This window comes from Felis catus, chromosome X (genome assembly GCF_018350175.1).
Source record: "Felis catus isolate Fca126 chromosome X, F.catus_Fca126_mat1.0, whole genome shotgun sequence".
Taxonomy (NCBI): Eukaryota; Metazoa; Chordata; class Mammalia; order Carnivora; family Felidae; genus Felis; species Felis catus.
The window spans coordinates 61,460,035-61,480,044 of NC_058386.1; the positions used below are offsets into that span (position 1 = coordinate 61,460,035).

The following is a 20,010-nucleotide window of genomic DNA, read 5'->3' on the forward strand; positions in this document are numbered from 1 at the left end:
AAATCAGAAAGGAAGATTTTAAGTTTTCTATTAGTTGATGATAGGATATTACATATACAAAACCCCAAAAAGCCCACAAAAACTAATAAATTCAGTAATGTTGCAAGGTAAAAAACAAAACAAAACAAGAAATCCCCAAATCAGTTGCATTTCTATACTGTAAAAACAAACTATCCAAAAAAAGAAGTTAAGAAAACAATTGCATTACAGTATCATCAAAAAGAATAAAATACTGGGAGGAGGGGCCAACATGGAGGAGAAGTAGGGGCATGCGTACTTCCCACGTCTCTCAAACAAAGAAGTAATGAAACCAAAGGATTTGAACCCCAAGAGTCAGGGAGGAAAAGAGACTGAATGTACCGGGAAGAACACAAGACAACTTGAGAAACCATAGGTGGGTGATAGCGAACTGGGGGAGATAAAACTGGCCCCATAGGCATGGAGGGGAGGGATACCCTTCTGCAGAGAGACAAAGGGAAGATAAAGAGTGGCTGGGGAAGTGTAGGACTGTATCTGGAGAAGAGAAAAACCCCAGTCTGGAACTGAGAGGGATCCTATCTCTAACTGCGGGGCTTTCTTCCAACTGGGGCCGGCTTCCTGTTCACACACCTGGGGAGGAGGGGAGCCAGCCCTGGGTTCAGTGGTAGAACAGGGGTGCAGTTGCAGTAGGAGAAAGCAGTCCACTCCCTGAAGGGCTGCGTGATAGAACAAAGCCTGCCTGCATCCGCCACCCTCGGACTCAGTGGCTAGGTCGAGGGTGCAGTCCACAGGAGAAAGCAGCCCCCTCCCTGGAGTGCTGTGGCAAAAGACAAAGCCTGCCTGCATTCACCAACCCTGGGCTCAGCAGCGAGGTCAGCAGCACAGTTTGCAGCAGGAAAAGGCAGTCCTTCCTGAAGTGCAGCAGCACAGACAAAGCCAGCTTGGACCACATATTGAGCGGCACAGAGAGGCGCTCCCCCAGTTCCAGAGTCCACGGAGAGGGACTTTGAATTCTAGACAAGTACTGGGCCAGGGGATTTGCTGGAGCAAGAAGGACTTCCCCATCTACGCCTGTGACACAATGAGGACGACTCACAAGGAGTCCACTAGGTCGTGGAGAAGAGACTGGGGGATCGCCATTCCCCCCGCCACCACCACCAAGGCAGGGCCTTAGGGATCAGTCCTGGGGCCCATAGTGGAGGTGGGATAAGCCTACACCAAACCACACCCCTCCATGCTGGGTAACTGCCTTTCTGCTGGAGCCAGATAGATGCTGTGCAACCAGATGGCTCCATCATCCAGACCAGTGATGCTGCATAGCCTGGTTTAACTCCAGGACAATTCTTGTTATTTAAATATATTCTCCCTTCCTATCTCTTCCCTCCTCTAGGCTGGTTACTCTGGTTGTTGGTTTGTTTAAGCAGACATATTTACTCCATTTCCTTGGTACGTGTTCTACATCTCTTCTAGTTTTCTTTCTCTCTCTCTGAAATAATCAAGCCACAGATCTTCTCAGTCTGGGTAACTTTATCTTCATTTTTTTCCTTCCCCACCTCCTTCTTTATTTTCCTCTCTCTCTCTCTCTCTCTCTCTCTCTCTCTCTCTCTCTCTGTATTAAGCTATTTAGTCTCTCTTTCTCTTTCTTCCCGCCCCTGTCATTTCTCTTTGTATGTGCTCTTCCATCAGAACCGCCTCCACCCTGTTCTTTGCTTGTAGCTGGTGTTTCTGTTTTTTTTTTAATTTTGGAATTTTTTTTGTTTGTGTGTTTGCATGTGTGTTTTGTCCATTTGTTTGTTTTATTTGTATGTGTGTTTGCATGTCTTTGTTTTATGTTTGTTTGTCTGTTTTCCTTTTTAGGGCTACATCAAGGAACAAATCAAGGCACACCTCGTAGAGGGTCCAAAACATCACTACAAGTAGATAACTAAAATAACCAAAGTCACAACAACAAAGAGCAAGTAACACTCTCCAAAAAACACCTCCTGAAGGGTCAGGCCCTGGACAGTGAATGACCCCCCTTTAATATAGCAGTGCTTGCAGGGGCAGAGCACATAACAAACTTTTAAAACTCATAAGGGACAGAAAACTAGCCAAAATGATGAAATGGTAGAATTACCCTCAAAAGAAATTCCAGGAAGAAGTGACAGCTAAATAATTGATCAAAACTGATATGAGCAATATAACTCAACAAGAATTTAGAATAATAGTCATAAGATTAATTGCTGGGCTTGAAAAAGGCATAGGCATAGAAGACTGTAAACTATCTGTTACTGCAGAGATCAAGGAACTAAAAAATAGTCATGATGAATTAAAAAAATGCTACAAATGAAGTGCAAAATAAAATAGAGACTGCCACAGCACATATTAAAGAGGTGGAGGGGAGAAAATGTGAATTAGAAGATAAAATTATGGAAAAAGAAGAAGCTGAGAAACAGATTAAAAATCCAGGATCACAAGGGGAGAATTAGAGAACTAAGTGATGCAATCAAATGGAACAATATCCGTATCATAGAAATTTCAGAAGACAAAGAGAAAGAGAAAGGAGCTGAAGGTTTACTTGAACAAATCATAGCTGAGAACTTCCCCAATCTGGGGAAGGAAACAGACATCAAAAGCCAAGAGGCACAGAGAACTCCTTGACGTAACTTGAATTGATCTTCTGCATGACATATAGTGAAACTGGCAAAATAAAAGGATGAATAGAGAATTCTGAAAGCAGCTAGGGATAAGCGGGCCTCAACATACAAAGATAGACACATAAGGGTAATAGCAGACCTATCTACTGAAACTTGGCAGGCCAGAAAGGAATGGCAGGAAATATTCAATGTGATAAACAGGAAAAATATGCAGCCAAGAATCCTTTATCCAGCAAGCCTGTCATTCAGAATAGGAGAGAGTTTTCCCAAACAAAAACTGAAGGAATTCATCACCACTAAACCGGCCCTACAAGAGATCCTAAGGGGGATTCTGTGACTAAAATGTTGCAAGGACCACAAAATACCAGAGACATCACTAACAAGCATGAAACCTACAGACATCACAATGATTAACCCATATCTTTCAATAATAACACTGAATGTAAATGGACTAAATGCTCCAACCAAAAGGCATAGGGTATCAGAATGTATGAAAAAAATAAGACCCAACTATTTGCTGTCTGCAAGAGACTCATTTTAGACCTAAGGACACCTTCAGATTGAAAGTGAGGGGATGGAGAATGCTCTATCATGCTACTGGAAGTCAAAAGAAAGCTGGAGTAGCCATACTTATATCAGACAAACTAGAATTTAAATTAAAGGCTATAAAAAGAGATGAAGAAGAGCATTATAAAATAATTACAGGGTTTATCCATCAGGAAGAGCTAACAATTATAAATGTCCATGCACCGAATTCTAGGGCACCCAAGTATTTAAAAATATTAATCACAAACATAAGCAACCTTATTGACAAGAATGTGGTAATTGCAGGGGACTTTGATACTCCAGTTACAGAAATGGACAGATAATTTAGACACAGACTCAGTAAAGAAATAATGGCCCTGAAAAATACATTGGACCACATGGACTGACAGATATATTTAGAACTCTACATCCCAAAGCAGCAGAATATACTTTCTTCTCAACTGTACATGGAACATTCTCCAAGATAGACCACATACTGGGTCACAAAATAGCCCTCAGTAAATATAAAAGAATTGCAATCATACCATGCACACTTTCAGATCACAATGCTATGAAACATGAAATCAACAACAGAAAAAGTCTGGAAAACTTTCAAAAGCATGGAGGTTAAAGAACATCCTACTGAGGAATGAATGGGTCAACGAGACAATTAGAGAAGAAATTAAATGATATATGGAAACAAATAAAAATGAAAATACAACCATCCAATCCCTTTGGGATGCAGCAAAGGCAGTCCTGAGAGGAAAATACATTGCAATCCAGGCCTATCTCAAGAAACAAGAAAAATCCCAAATACAAAGTCTAACAACACATGTAAAGGAAGTAGAAGCAGAACAGCAAGCACACCCCAAACCCAGCAGAAGAAGAGAAATAATAGAGATGAGAGAAGAAATAAACAATACAGAATCCAAAAAAACAGAACACATCAATGAAACCAAGAGTTGGTTTTTTGAAAAAAATGAGCAAAACTGATAAATGTCTAGCCAGGATTCTCAAAAAGAAAAGAGAGAGGACCTAAATAGATAAAATCACGAATGAAAACGGATTTATTACAACCAGTCCCTCAGAAACACAAGCAATCATCAGGGAATATTTTGAGAAATTATATGCCAACAAACTGGACAATATGGAAGAAATGAACAAATTCCCAAACACCCACACACTACCAAAACTCAAACAGGAAAAAATAGAAAATTTGAAGAGACCCTTAACTAGTGAAGAAATTGAATCAGTCATCAAAAATCTCCCAACAAATAAGAGTCCTGGACCAGATGGCTTCCCAGGGGAGTTTTACCAGACGTTTAAAGCTGAGTCAATACCTATCCTTTGCAAGCTGTTCGAAAAAATAGAAATGGAAGGGAAACTTCTGGACTAATTCTATGAAGCCAGCATTACTTTGATCCCCATACCAGACAAAGACCCAGCAAAAAAAAGAGAACTACAGGCCAATATCCCTGATGAATATGGATGCAGAAATTCCCAACAAGATACTAGCAAATCGAATTCAACAGCATATAAAAAGAATTATTCACCATGATCAAGTGGGACTCATTCCTGAGCTGCAGGGCTGGTTCAACATTAGCAAATCAATCAATGTGATACATCACATTAATACAATAAACGATAAGAACCATATGGTCCTGTCAATCGATGCAGAAAAAGCATTTGACAAAATATAGCATTCTTTCTTCATGAAAACCCTCAGGAAAGTTGGGATAGAAGGAACATACTTAAACATCATGAAAGCCATTTCTGAAAAGCCCACAGCTAATATCATCCTCAATGGGAAAAAACCGAGAGCTTTCCCCCTGAGATCAGGAACATGACAGGGATGTCCACTCTCACCACTGTTGTTTAACATAGTATTGGAAGTCCCAGCATCAGCAATCAGACAACAAAAGGAAATCAAAGAATCAAACTAGCAATAATGAAGTCCAACTTTCACTTTTTGCAGATGACATGATACTCTACATGGAAAACCCAACAGACTCCATCAAAAGTCTGCTAGAACTGCAAAGTCGCAGGGTACAAAGTCAATGTACAAAAATAGGTTGCAGTTTTATACACCAAAACTGAAGCAACAGAAAGACAAATAAAGAAACTGATCCCATTCACAATTGCACCAAGAACCATAAAATACCTGGGGATAAATCTAACCAGATGTAAAAGATCTGTATGCTGAAAACTTATAGAAAGCTTATGAAGGAAATTGAAGAAGATATAAAGAAATGGAAAAACATTCCATGCTCACGGATTGGAAGAATACATATTGTTAAAATGTCAATACTACCTGAAGATATCTACACACACAATGCAATCCCAATCAAAATTGCACCAGCATTCTTCTCGAAGCTAGAACAAGCAATCCTAAAATTCATATGGAACCACAAAAGACCCCACATGGCCAAAGTAATATTGAAGAAGAAAACCAAAGCAGAAGGCATCACAATCCCAGACTTTAGCCTCTACTACAAAGCTGTCATCATTAAGACAGCATGATATTGGCACAAACACAGACATATAGACCAATGGAATAGAATAGAGACTCCAGAAATGGACCCACAAAAGTATGGCCAACTAATCTTTGACAAAGCAGGAAAGAGTATCCAATGGAAAAATGACAGTCTCTTTAACAAATGGTGCTGGGAGAACTGGACAGCAACATGCAGAAGAATGAAACTAGACCACTTTCTGACACCATACACAAAAAAAAATATGCTCAAAATGGATGAAGGACCTGAATGTGAGACAGGAAACCAACAAAACCCTAGAGGAGAAAGCAGGAAAAAACCTCTCTGAACTCAGCTGAAGCAATTTCTTACTTGACACATCCCCAAGGGCAAGGGAATTAAAAGCAAAAATGAACTATTGGGACCTCATGAAGATAAAAAGCTTCTGCACTGCAAAAGAAACAATCAACAAAACTAAAAGGCAACCAACGGAATGGGAAAAGATATTTGCAAATGACATATCGGACAAAGGGCTAGTATCCAAAACTTATAAAGAACTCACCAAACTCCACACCCAAAAAACACACAATCCAGTGAAGAAATGGGCAAAAGACATGAATAGACATTTCTCTAAAGAAGACATCCAGATGGCCAACAGACACATGAAAAGATGCTCAACGTCACTCCGTATCAGGGAAATACAAATCAAAACAACACTGAGATATCACCTCACGCCAGTCAGGGTGGCAAAATGAACAAATCAGACTATAGATGCTGGAGAGGATGTGGAGAAACGGAACCCTCTTGCAGTGTTGTTGGGAATGCAAACTGGTGCAGCCACTCTGGAAAGCAGTGTGCAGGTTCCTCAGAAAATTAAAAATAGACCTACTCTATGACCCAGCAATAACACTGCTAGGAATTTACCCAAGGGATACAGGAGTACTGATGCATAGGGGCATCATTGGGTACCCCAATGTTTATAGCAGCACTCTCAACAATAGCCAAATTGTGGAAAGAGCCTAAATGTCCATCAACTGATGAAGGGATAAAGAAATTGTGGTTTATATACACAATGGAGTACTACAGGGCAATGAGAAAGAACGAAATATGGCTCTTTGTAGCAACGTGGATGGAACTGGAGAGTGTGATGCTAAGTGAAATAAGCCATAGAGAGAAAGACAGATACCATATGGTTTCACTCTTATGTGGATCCTGAGAAACTTAACAGAAACCCATGGGGGAGGGGAAGGAAAAAAAAAAGAGGTTAGAGTGGGAGAGAGCCAAAGCATAAGAGACTCTTAAAACCTGAGAACAAACTGAGGGTTGATGGGGGGTGGGTGATAGGTATTGAGGAGGGCACCTTTTGGAATGAGCACTGGGTATTGTATGGAAACCAACTTGACAATAAATTTCATATATTGGAAAAAAAAGATGTGGTTTATATATACAATGAAATACCACTTGGTAATGAGAAAGAATGAAATATGGCCTTTTGCAGCAATGTGGATGGAAATGGAAAGTATTATGCTAAGTGAAATAAGCCAGGCAGAGAAAGACAGATGCCATATGTTTTCCCTCATATGTTGAATTTGAGAAACTTAACAGAAGACCATGGGGGAAGGGGTGGGGGAAAAAAAGTTACAGAGAGGGAGGGAGGCAAACCATAAGAGACTCTTAAGGACTGAGAACAAATGAAGGGTAGATGGGTGGGGGAGATGGGAAAGTGCTTGATGGGCAGGGAGGAGACCATTTGTTGGGGTGAGCACTGCATGTTGTATGGAAACCAATTTGACAATAAGTTATCTTAAAAAATAAAAAATAAAACAAAGTATAAAATAAAATAAGTGATGCTAGAAAAAAATAGAATAAAATACTTAGGAATAAATTTAACCAAAGAGTTGAAGGAAATGTAGGACAAAAACTATAAAACAATGATGAAACAAAATGTGGAAGATGCAAATAAGTGGAAAGATTTCCGGGGTTCGAGGGAAGATGGCAGCGTAGGAGGACGCTGGGCTCACCGCGCGTCCTGCTGATCACTTAGATTCCACATACACCTGCCAAAATAACCCAGAAAACCGCCAGAGGATTAGCAGAACGGAGTCGCCAGACCCAAGCACAGATGAGAGGACCACGGAAGAGGGTAGGAAGGGCGGCGAGGCGGTGCATGCTCCACGGACTGGCGGTAGGGAGCCAGGGTGGAGGGGCGGCTCGCTGGCCAAGCAGAGTCCCTGAGTCTGGCTTGCAAAAGCGGAGGGGCCTGACGGACTGTGCTCCGACAGCAAGCGCGACCTAGCGTCTGGGAGGTCATAAGTTAACAGCTCTGCTCAGAAAGCGGGAAGGCTGGAAGAAAAAGGGAGGGAGAGCTGCTGAGCCCCTGGACGACATAGCTGAGTTTGGTGGGGAACAAAGGCGCTTGCCAGCGCCATCTCCCCCGCCCATCCCCCAGCCAAAATCCCAAAGGGAACCTGTTCCTGCCAGGGAAACTGCTCACTCCCCGCAAACACCCAACTCTGTGCTTCTGCGGAGCCAAACCTCCGGCAGCGGATCTGACTCCCTCCCACTGCCACAGGGCCCCTCCTGAAGTGGATCACCTAAGGAGAAGCGAGCTAAGCCTGCCCCTCCTGCCCCTGTGCACCTTGCCTATCCACCCCAGCTAATACTCCAGATCCCCAGAACCACAAGCTGGCAGTCTGCAAGTAGCCCAGATGGGCCACGCCACCCCACAGTAAATCCTGCCCCTAGGAGAGGGGAAGAGAAGGCACACACCAGTCTGACTGTGGCCCCAGCGGTGGGCTGGGGGCAGACATCAGGTCAGACGGGGGCCCCACCCACCAACTCCAGTTATACACCACAGCACAGGGGAAGTGCCCTGCAGGTCCTCACCACACCAGGGACTATCCAAAATGACCAAGCGGAAGAATTCCCCTCAGAAGAATCTCCAGAAAATAACAACAGCTAATGAGCTGATCAAAAAGGATTTAAATAATATAACAGAAAGTGAATTTAGAATAATAGTCATAAAATTAATCGCTGGGCTTTAAAAGAGTATACAGGACAGCAGAGAATCTCTTGCTACAGAGATCAAGGGACTAAGGAACAGTCACGAGGAGCTGAAAAACGCTTTAAATGAAATGCAAAACAAAATGGAAACCACCACGGCTCGGATGGAAGAGGCAGAGGAGAGAATAGGTGAACTAGAAGATAAAGTTATGGAAAAAGAGGAAGCTGAGAAAAAGAGAGATAAAAAAATCCAGGAGTATGAGAGGAAAATTAGAGAACTAAGTGATACACTAAAAAGAAATAATATACGCATAATTGGTATCCCAGAGGAGGAAGAGAGAGGGAAAGGTGCTGAAGGGGTACTTGAAGAAATTATAGCTGAGAACTTCCCTGAACTGGGGAAGGAAAAAAGCATTGAAATTCAAGAGGCACAGAGAACTCCCTTCAGACGTAACTTGAATTGATCTTCTGCACGACATATAATAGTGAAACTGGCAAAATACAAGGATAAAGAGAAAATTCTGAAAGCAGCAAGGGGTAAACGTGTCCTAACTTATAAAGGGAGACCTATAAGATTCGTGACTGATCTCTTTTTTGAAACTTGGCAGGCCAGAAAGAATTGGCACGAGATTTTCAGGGTGGTAGACAGAAAAAATATGCAGCCAAGAATCCTTTATCCCGCAAGTCTGTCATTTAGAATAGAAGGAGAGATAAAGGTCTTCCCAAACAAACAAAAACTGAAGGAATTTGTCACCACTAAACCAGCCCTACAAGAGATCCTAAGGGGGACCCTGTGAGACAAAGTACCAGAGACATCACTACAAGCATAAAACATACAGACATCACAATGACTCTAAACCCGTATCTTTCTATAATAACACTGAATGTAAATGGATTAAATGTGCCAACCAAAAGACATAGTGTATCAGAATGGATAAAAAAACAAGACCCATCTATTTTCTGTCTACAAGAGACTCATTTTAGACCTGAGGACACCTTTAGATTGGGAGTGAGGGGATGGAGAACTATTTATCATGCTACCGGAAGCCAAAAGAAAGCTGGAGTAGCCATACTTATATCAGACAAACTAGACTTTAAATTAAAGGCTGTAACAAGAGATGAAGAAGGACATTATATAATAGTTACAGGGTCTATCCATCAGGAAGAGCTAACAATTATAAATGTCTATGCGCCGAACACCGGAGCCCCCAAATATATAAAACAATTACTCATAAACATAAGCAACCTTATTGATAAGAATGTGGTAATTGCAGGGGACTTTAACACCCCACTTACAGAAATGGATAGATCATCTAGACACACGGTCAATAAAGAAACAAGGGCCCTGAATGACACATTGGATCAGAGGGACTTGACAGATATATTTAGAACTCTGCATCCCAAAGCAACAGAATATACTTTCTTCTCGAGTGCACATGGAACATTCTCCAAGATAGATCATATACTGGGTCACAAAACAGCCCTTCATAAGTTTACAAGAATAGAAATTATACCATGCATACTTTCAGACCACAATGTTATGAAGCTTGAAATCAACCACAGGAAAAAGTGTGGAAAACCTCCAAAAGCATGGAGGTTAATGAACACCCTACTAACGAATGAGTGGATCAACCAGGCAATTAGAGAAGAAATTAAAAAATATATGGAAACAAATGAAAATGAAAATACAACAATCCAAACGCTTTGGGATGCAGCGAAGGCAGTCCTGAGAGGAAAATACATTGCCATCCAGGCCTATCTCAAGAAACAAGAAAAATCCCAAATACAAAATCTAACAGCACACCTAAAGGAACTAGAAGCAGAACAGCAAAGGCAGCCTAAACCCAGCAGAAGAAGAGAAATAATAAAGATCAGAGCAGAAATAAACAATATAGAATCTAAAAAAACTGTAGAGCAGATCAACGAAACCAAGAGTTGGTTTTTTGAAAAAATTAAACAAAATTGACAAACCTCTAGCCAGGCTTCTCAAAAAGAAAAGGGAGATGACCCAAATGGATAAAATCATAAATGAAAATGGAATTATTACAACCAATCCCTCAGAGATACAAACAATTATCAGGGAATACTATGAAAAATTATATGCCAACAAATTGGACAACCTGGAAGAAATGGACAAATTCCTAAACACCCACACTCTTCCAAAACTCAATCAGGAGGAAATAGAAAGCTTGAACAAACCCAAACCAGCGAAGAAATTGAATCGGTTATCAAAAATCTCCCAACAAATAAGAGTCCAGGACCAGAAGGCTTCCCAGGGGAGTTCTACCAGACGTTTAAAGCAGAGATAATACCTATCCTTCTCAAGCTATTCCAAGAAATAGAAAGGGAAGGAAAACTTCCAGACTCATTCTATGAAGCCAGTATTACTTTGATTCCTAAACCAGACAGAGACCCAGTAAAAAAAGAGAACTACAGGCCAATATCCCTGATGAATATGGATGCAAAAATTATCAATAAGATACTAGCAAATCGAATTCAACAGCATATAAAAAGAATTATTCACCATGATCCAGTGGGATTCATTCCTGGGATGCAGGGCTGTTTCAACATTCGCAAATCAATCAACGTGATACATCACATTAACAAAAAAAAAAAAGAGAAGAACCATATGATCCTGTCAATCGATGCAGAAAAGGCCTTTGACAAAATCCAGCACCCTTTCTTAATAAAAACCCTTGAGAAAGTCGGGATAGAAGGAACATACTTAAAGATCATAAAAGCCATTTATGAAAAGCCCACAGCTAACATCATCCTCAACGGGGAAAAACTGAGAGCTTTTTCCCTGAGATCAGGAACGCGACAGGGATGCCCACTCTCACCGCTGTTAACATAGTGCTGGAAGTTCTAGCATCAGCAATCAGACAACAAAAGGAAATCAAAGGCATCAAAATTGGCAAAGATGAAGTGAAGCTTTCGCTTTTTGCAGATGACATGATATTATACATGGAAAATCCGATAGACTCCACCAAAAGTCTGCTAGAACTGATACAGGAATTCAGCAAAGTTGCAGGATACAAAATCAATGTACAGAAATCAGTTGCATTCTTATACACTAACAATGAAGCAACAGAAAGACAAATAAAGAAACTGTTCCCATTCACAACTGCACCAAAAACATAAAATACCTAGGAATAAATCTAACCAAAGATGTAAAGGATCTGTATGCTGAAAACTATAGAAGCGTATGAAGGTAATTGAAGAAGACTTAAAGAAATGGGAAGACATTCCCTCCTCATGGATTGGAAAAATAAATATTGTTAAAATGTCAATACTACCCAAAGCTATCTACACATTCAATGCAATCCCAATCAAAATTGCACCAGCATTCTTCTCGAAACTAGAACAAGCAATCCTAAAATTCATATGGAACCACAAAAGGCCCCGAATAGCCAAAGGAATTTTGAAGAAGAAGACCAAAGCAGGAGGCATCACAATCCCACACTTTAGCCTCTACTACAAAGCTGTCATCATCAAGACAGCATGGTATTGGCACAAAAACAGACACATAGACCAATGGAATAGAATAGAAACCCCAGAACTGGACCCACAAACGTATGGCCAACTCATCTTTGACAAAGCAGGAAAGAACATCCAATGGAAAAAAGACAGCCTCTTTAACAAATGGTGCTGGGAGAACTGGACAGCAACATGCAGAAGGTTGAAACTAGACCACTTTCTCACACCATTCACAAAAATAAACTCAAAATGGATAAAGGACCTAAATGTGAGACAGGAAACCATCAAAACCTTAGAGGAGAAAGCAGGAAAAGACCTCTCTGACCTCAGCCGTAGCAATCTCTTACTCGACACATCCCCAAAGGCAAGGGAAGTAAAATCAAAAGTGAATTACTGGGACCTTATGAAGATAAAAAGCTTCTGCACAGCAAAGGAAACAACCAACAAAACTAAAAGGCAACCAACGGAATGGGAAAAGATTTTCGCAAACGACATATCGGACAAAGGGCTAGTATCCAAAATCTATAAAGAGCTCACCAAACTCCACACCCGAAAAACAAATAACCCAGTGAAGAAATGGGCAGAAAACATGAATAGACACTTCTCTAAAGAAGACATCCGGATGGCCAACAGGCACATGAAAAGATGTTCAGCGTCGCTCCTTATCAGGGAAATACAAATCAAAACCACACTCAGGTATCACCTCACGCCAGTCAGAGTGGCCAAAATGAACAAATCAGGAGACTCTAGATGCTGGAGAGGCTGTGGAGAAACGGGATCCCTCTTGCACTGTTGGTGGGAATGCAAATTGGTGCAGCCGCTCTGGAAAGCAGTGTGGAGGTTCCTCAGAAAATTAAAAATAGACCTACCCTATGACCCAGCAATAGCACTGCTAGGAATTTATCCAAGGGATACAGGAGTACTGATGCATAGGGCCACTTGTACCCCAATGTTCATAGCAGCACTCTCAACAATAGCCAAATTATGGAAAGAGCCTAAATGTCCATCAACTGATGAATGGATAAAGAAATTGTGGTTTATATACACAATGGAATATTACGTGGCAATGAGAAAAAATGAAATATGGCCTTTTGTAGCAACGTGGATGGAACTGGAGAGTGTGATGCTAAGTGAAATAAGCCATACAGAGAAAGACAGATACCATATGGTTTCACTCTTATGTGGACCCTGAGAAACTTTACAGGAACCCATGGGGGAGGGGAAGAAAAAAAAAAAACAGGTTAGAGTGGGAGAGAGCCAAAGCATAAGAGACTCTTAAAAACTGACAACAAACTGAGGGTTGAAGGGGGGTGGGAGGGAGGAGAGGGTGGGTGATGGGTATTGAGGAGGGCACCTTTTGGGATGAGCACTGGGTGTTGTATGGAAACCAATTTGTCAATAAATTTCATATAAAAAAAATAAATATCAACTCTTACAGAGATGATCCCTTTAAAAAAAAAAGTAAAACTGATAGAATTGAAGGAAAATTACACAGTTCTACAATAATAACTGAAGATTTCAAACACCCATTTTCAATAATAGATAGAACATCTAGACAGAAGAACAATAAAGAATGGAGGATTTCATAACACTGTAAACCAACTAGATGCAACGCACCTATATATAACACTCCACCCAAAGTTAGTAGAATACACATTCTTCCTATAAGCACACAGGACACCCTCCAGTATAGACCATAGATTAGGACGCAAAACAATCTAAATAAATTAAAAAGAACTGTAATCACACAATCCCTGACTTCAGTGGAATGAAAGAAATCAATAACTGAAGTAAAACTTTAAATCCACAAATTTGTGGAATTGAACAACACACTCTTAAACAACTAATGAATTAATAAAAAATCACCAGAGACATTTAAAAAATACTTTGAGATAAATTAAAATGAGAAAACAACATGCCAAAAATTATAGGATGCAATAAAGCAGTGTTCAGAGGAAAGTTTTTAGCTATAAATAACTATATAATAAAAGGAATAATATCAATTCAATATTCTTTACATCTTAAGGAATCAGAAAATGAAGAGCAGGGCACCTGGGTGGCTCAGCACTTTTAGCATCCAACTTCAGCTCATATCATGATCTCGCAGTTCGTTGAGTTCCAGCCCTGCGTCACGTTCTGTGTTGACAGCCCAGAGCCTGGAGCTTGCTTTGGATTCTGTGTCTCACTCTCTCTCTGCCCCTCCCCCGCTTGCACTGTCTCTGTCTCTGTCTCTCTCTCTCTCAAAATAAATAAAACATTTAAAAAAACAGAAATGAAGAGCAATCTAACCCCAAGATTTGCAGTGGTAAATAGCATTGGAGCAGGGATAAAAACAAATGAGGAATAAACAGTAGAAATAATCAATAAGACAATACCACCAAAATTGTGACTTTGAAAAGATCGACAAATTTAAGCAATTTTTAGCTAAATGGAAAAGAGAGAGAGAGAGAGAGAGAGAGAGAGAGAGAGAGAGAGAGAAATTACTAATGTCAGAAATGAAAGTGTTACATTACTACAGACCTTACAGAAACAGAAATAATTATACGAAAACAGTATAAGAATTGTGTGCCAAGAAATTAGAAACCTAGGTAAAACAGGAAAATTCCTAGAAATACAAAAAGTACCAAAACTGAATCAAGAAGAAAAAACCCAATGAATATACCTAAAATAAGTTAAGACATTTAATAATCAAAAAGCAATCAATAATGAAAATCTCAGGACAAGATGATTTCACAGATAAATTCAATTAGAAGAAGAAATAACATAAGCCCTTCTCAGAATCTTAAAAAAAATAACAGAGAAGAGAGGAACACTTTCTCTAACCAGTGCAAGGAGGCAAGAAAAAAAAAAATCAAAGGCATCCAAATTGGATAGAAAAGAGTAAAATTACCTCTGTTCATAGATAGTATGATCTTATATTGTAGAAACCCTAAAGATTCCTCCACCAAAACCTGTTAGAATATGTTAAAGCCAGCGAAATTGTAGGATACAAAATCAACACACAACAATCAGCTGTATTTCCATATGTTAGCAATGAATAATCATAAAAATTAAGAAAACAACTACATTTACAATATTATGAAAAAGAATAAAATACTTAGGAATAAACTTCATCAATGAGGTGAAAATCTTGTACACTGAAAACTAAAAACTGTTGCTAAAAATAATTAGATACAAATAAATGGAAAGACATCTCATGTTCATGGATCAGAAAAGTTAATATCGTTAAGAATATTGTTACCACCCAAAGTAGTCTGCAAATTTGATGCAATCTCTATCAAAATTCCAGTGATACTTTTCTGTATAAATAGAAAATTCCATCTTAAAATTCATATGAAATCTCAAGGAACCCCAAATAGCCAAAATAATCCTGAAAAAGAACAAACTCTCTTGTCTCACTTATTTATTTCTAAACTTAGTACAAAGATACAAGATTCACAACAGTGTGGTACAGACACAAAGACTAATGGAGTAGAAGTAGGAGCCCACAAACAAACCCTCACATATGTGGTAAGATGATTTTTGAAAAGAGTGTCAAGACCATTCAATGGGAAAAAATGGTCTTTTCAACAAATGGTCCTAGCAAAACTGTACATGCACATGCAACATAATAAAGCTGGATCCTTAACTTAAATGATATACAAAAATTAGCTCAAATGGATTAAGTATCTACACATAAAAAGCTAAAACCACAAAACCCTTAGAAGAAAACATAGGGAATAAATTTCATGACATTGGATCTGGCAATCATCTTTTGGATATGACATCAAAAGCAGAGACAACAGAAGTAAAAGTAGATAAATTGGATTACTTCAAAATTTAAAGCTTCTGGGCATCAAAACACTACCAACAGAGTGAAGAGACAACCTATGGAACAGGGGAAAATATTCACAAATTACATACCTGATAAATGTCAAGTATCCAAAATATATAAAGATTCTTACAACTCAAGAACAAAAAGACAAACAACCCAACTAATAAATGAAGAATATATATGAATAGCCAACAAGCACATGGAAAGATGATTGACATCATTAGTCATAGAGAAATGTAAATAAAGACTACAGTGAGATACTACTTCACACCTACCAAGAAGTCCAAAATATACATACATATGGAAAGAAATAGAGAGAGAGAGAGAGGGAGAGGGAGAGGGAGAGAGAGAGGGAGAGAGAGAGAGAGGGAGAGAGAGAGAGAGAGGGAGAGAGAGAGAGAGGGAGAGAGAAAAAGAAAAGAAAAGAGAAAAGAATGAATGTTAATGTGGATGTGGGAAACTCTGAATCCTCATACATTGATACTGGGAATGTAAAATGGTACAGCTGGTGTGGAAAACAGTTTTTCAGTTTCTCATACAGTTAAACATAAAATTATCATGTGACCTAGCAATACTATTCTTAGGTATATACTCGAATTGAAAACAGATGTTCAAACAAAGAGTTATACACAATCGTTCATAGAGCACTATTCACTATAGCCAAAAGATGGAAAGACCCAAGATATCCATCAAAAGATGAATGGATAGGGCCGCCTGGGTGGCTCAGTCAGTTGGGCGTCTGACTGGCTCAGGTCATGATCTTGAGTCGTGAGTCTGAGCCCCACGTCGGGTTCTGTGCTGACAGCTCAGAGACTGGAGCCTGCTTTGGATTCTGTGTCTCCCTCTCTCTCTGCCTCTCCCCCACTCACACTGTCTCTCTCTGTCTCTCAAAAAGGAACAAACGCTAAAAAAAATTTTTAAGAAGATGAATGGATAAACCAAATGTGGTATGTCCATAAATGGAATATTGTTCAGGCATAACAAGAATGCATTCTAATACATGCCACAGCATGAATGAACCTTGGAAACATGCTAACAGAAAGACACCAGACCCCAAAGACTACATATTGTTTGATATCATTTATATGCAATATCCAGAAAGGAAGGAAATCTAATGAGATAGAAAGTATATTAATGGTTGCCAGGATCTGGGGATGGGGAAAAGAGGGAACTATTGTTTAATGCATATAGGGTTTCCTTTTGAAGTGATGAAAATATTCTGGAACTAGATAGTGGTGATGGCTGAACAACACTGTGAATATACTAAATACCACTTAATTATACATTATGAAATGTACACTTTAAAATGGAATTTTAGGAATGCTGGGGTGGCTCAGTCAGTTAAGTGTCTGACTTGATTTCAGCTCAGGTCATGATCTCAAGGTCATGGGATAGAGCCCCATGTCAGCTCACTCTGTCAGCACAGAGACTGCTTGGGATTGTCTCTCTGTCCCTCCCCCAGCTCACACACACACAAACTCTTTCAAAATATATAAACATTTGAAACAATGGAATTTTATATTATGTAAATTTTAGCTGGACAAAAATTGCCTCCTTCACACTATTTAGAAAGCTTATAGGTAACTAGAAAGGCTGAGTGGTTGGGAATTTTGTAGGCCTAAACTGGGTGGGATGATGATAAGATTCAGATAAGAACTGCAAATGTCTAACATTTAAGACCACATTTTCAACATTTTTAATTGCTAAAAAGAAAAGAGGAGTTTTGGGGGCCTATTTGATAGCCATGATATTAATTTCTCTAATACCAAATACATTCCAGTCTACCACCAATTGTCCACCTAAAATGTGTTTACTAGCTCATTGCATTCTAATCCTCAAAAAGGCTTGGTTAGTGCCAGAAATAGGGAATCCAGGCATTACATCTTATTCCAAACCCAAACTAACTTATTGAATAACCACAAAGTTTTCATCACATATTAGCAGTAACAATTTTGTCTTTCAAGCAGGTTCAGTATGCCACACAAAAGTTATATTCTCAAGGACAGCCCCCAAATTAAAGGGTTTCTCCAAGTGTTACTTTTAATTATCAAAATTAAAAAGAATTGTTTAAAATTTTATATTAATAACTAGAATAGTTAAAATTTATTTATTTTTAATTTTTGTAATGTTTATTTTTGAGAGAGAGAGAGAGAGAGAGAGAGAGAATAAGTTGGTGAGGGGCAGAGAGAGAGAGAAGGAGACACATAATCTGAAACAGGCTCCAGGCTCTGAACTGTCAGCACAGAGCCTGACATGGGGCTCCAACCCATGAGCTGTGAGATCATGACCTGAACCAAGTCAGTTGCTTAACTGACTGAGCCACCCAAGTGCCTCTAGAATAGTTAAAATTTAAAATGACAATATCAGGGCTGCCTGAGTGGCTCAGTTGGTTGAATTTTTTATCTTGATTTTGGCTCAGGTCATGATATGGTCGTGAGATCAAGCCCTGTGTCGGCTCTGTGTTGAGGGTGGAGCCTGCTTGGGATTCTCTCTCTCCCTTTCTCTCTGCTCTTCCCCCACTTGTGTGCATTCTCTCTCTCTCCCTCTCTCTCTCTCTCTCTCTCTCTCTCTCAAAATAAATAAATAAACATTAAAAAAAATAAAACTAGACCTATCCTAGATCCAGTCATCATGCTACTGGGTATATACCCAAAGAATACAAAAACTCAAATTCAAGAGATTATATACACCCCTATGTTTATTGCATTTTTTTCTATAATTGCCAAATATGGCATCAGCCGAAGTGTCCATTGACAGATGAATGGATAAATAAGATGTGGTATGTGTATTATTAACATAATATATATATATATATATATATATATATATATATATATATATATATATATATATATATACTGGAATATTATTCAGTTATATTGCAACATATATATGTTATATAAGTTATATGTTGCATATGTTATATGTTGTTGCATATAATATGTTGCAATATGTTGTTGCAACAACATGGATGGAGCTAGAGAATATAATGTTAAGTAAAATAAGTCAGTCAGAGAAAGACAAATGCCATATGATTTCACTCATATGTGAAATTTAAGAAACTAAGCAAATGAACAAAGGAAAAAAAATGAGAGAGACAAACAAGAAACAAGTTCTTAATAGAGAACAAACTCATGGTCACCAGAGGGGAGGTAGGTGGGGGGATTGGTTAAATAGGTGATGGGGATTAAGGAGTGCACTTTTCCTGATGAGCACCATGTGTTGTAGGTAAGTGCTGACTCACTAAATTTTGTGCATCTGAAACTAATATTACACTGTATGTTAACTATACTGGAATTAAAAATTTAAAAAGGATAAAATTTAAAAAATAGATGATAATGTTTATTTATTTGTCAATTTTTGCCTTTTAGTTAGATGGTTTAATCCATTTATATTTCAAATAATTACTCATAAGGAAGGACTGCTGCCATTTATTTTCTATATATCCTATATCTCTTATGTTTCTCAATTCTTCTATTACTGTTTTCATTTGTATTTAATTTCATTTTTCTTGTGTACCATTTTGGTTCCATAAGTGGAGAAATTTATATCCGTATTTTTCCTAATGTTTGGAAGCTGTTTAAATATCTTTCATCATTCCTTTTTTTCTACTTTACAACCTAACTTGTTTTATAGTAGTCACAGTATAAATGTCTGATACAGTTATAAACTCTTTGATTAACCTTCTCAAATACTGCATGAAACACTTTGGTTCAAGGGAGTACAGTTTGACAATAATAATTTAACTATTGTAATTTTTTTCTAGGAGTTGTCTTCCAGAATATCACTGGGTTCTAATATTATACAGTTTTACAAAATTGAAATAGATGAGTCCTCAGTATCCAAGTTGTTCTTGCTTTTCAATTTTATCACCAGTTCAGATAATGGTTTCTTAGTCTTCAAGGTATCTATGGTCAGTGATCTTGCAATAGACTATCCTTCAATAGACTATCATTTACCTTAATCACTAAGAGTCCTTTTTAAATATTACTCTGAATCTCTTTTGTAATGGAAAATTATTTGCTTTTTTAAAAAATCTCTTTTGTTTAACGTTTATTTATTTTTGAGACAGAGAGAGAGAGAGAGAGAGAGAGAGAGCTTGAAC

General features: G+C 38.8%; 1 protein-coding gene across 2 annotated transcripts in view; it reads right to left on the reverse strand.

Moving 5' to 3' along the window:
- ZDHHC15 (zinc finger DHHC-type palmitoyltransferase 15) overlaps nt 1-20,010 on the reverse strand; it is a 249,534-nt gene that overhangs the window by 100,511 nt on the left and 129,013 nt on the right. The window lies entirely within an intron of this gene.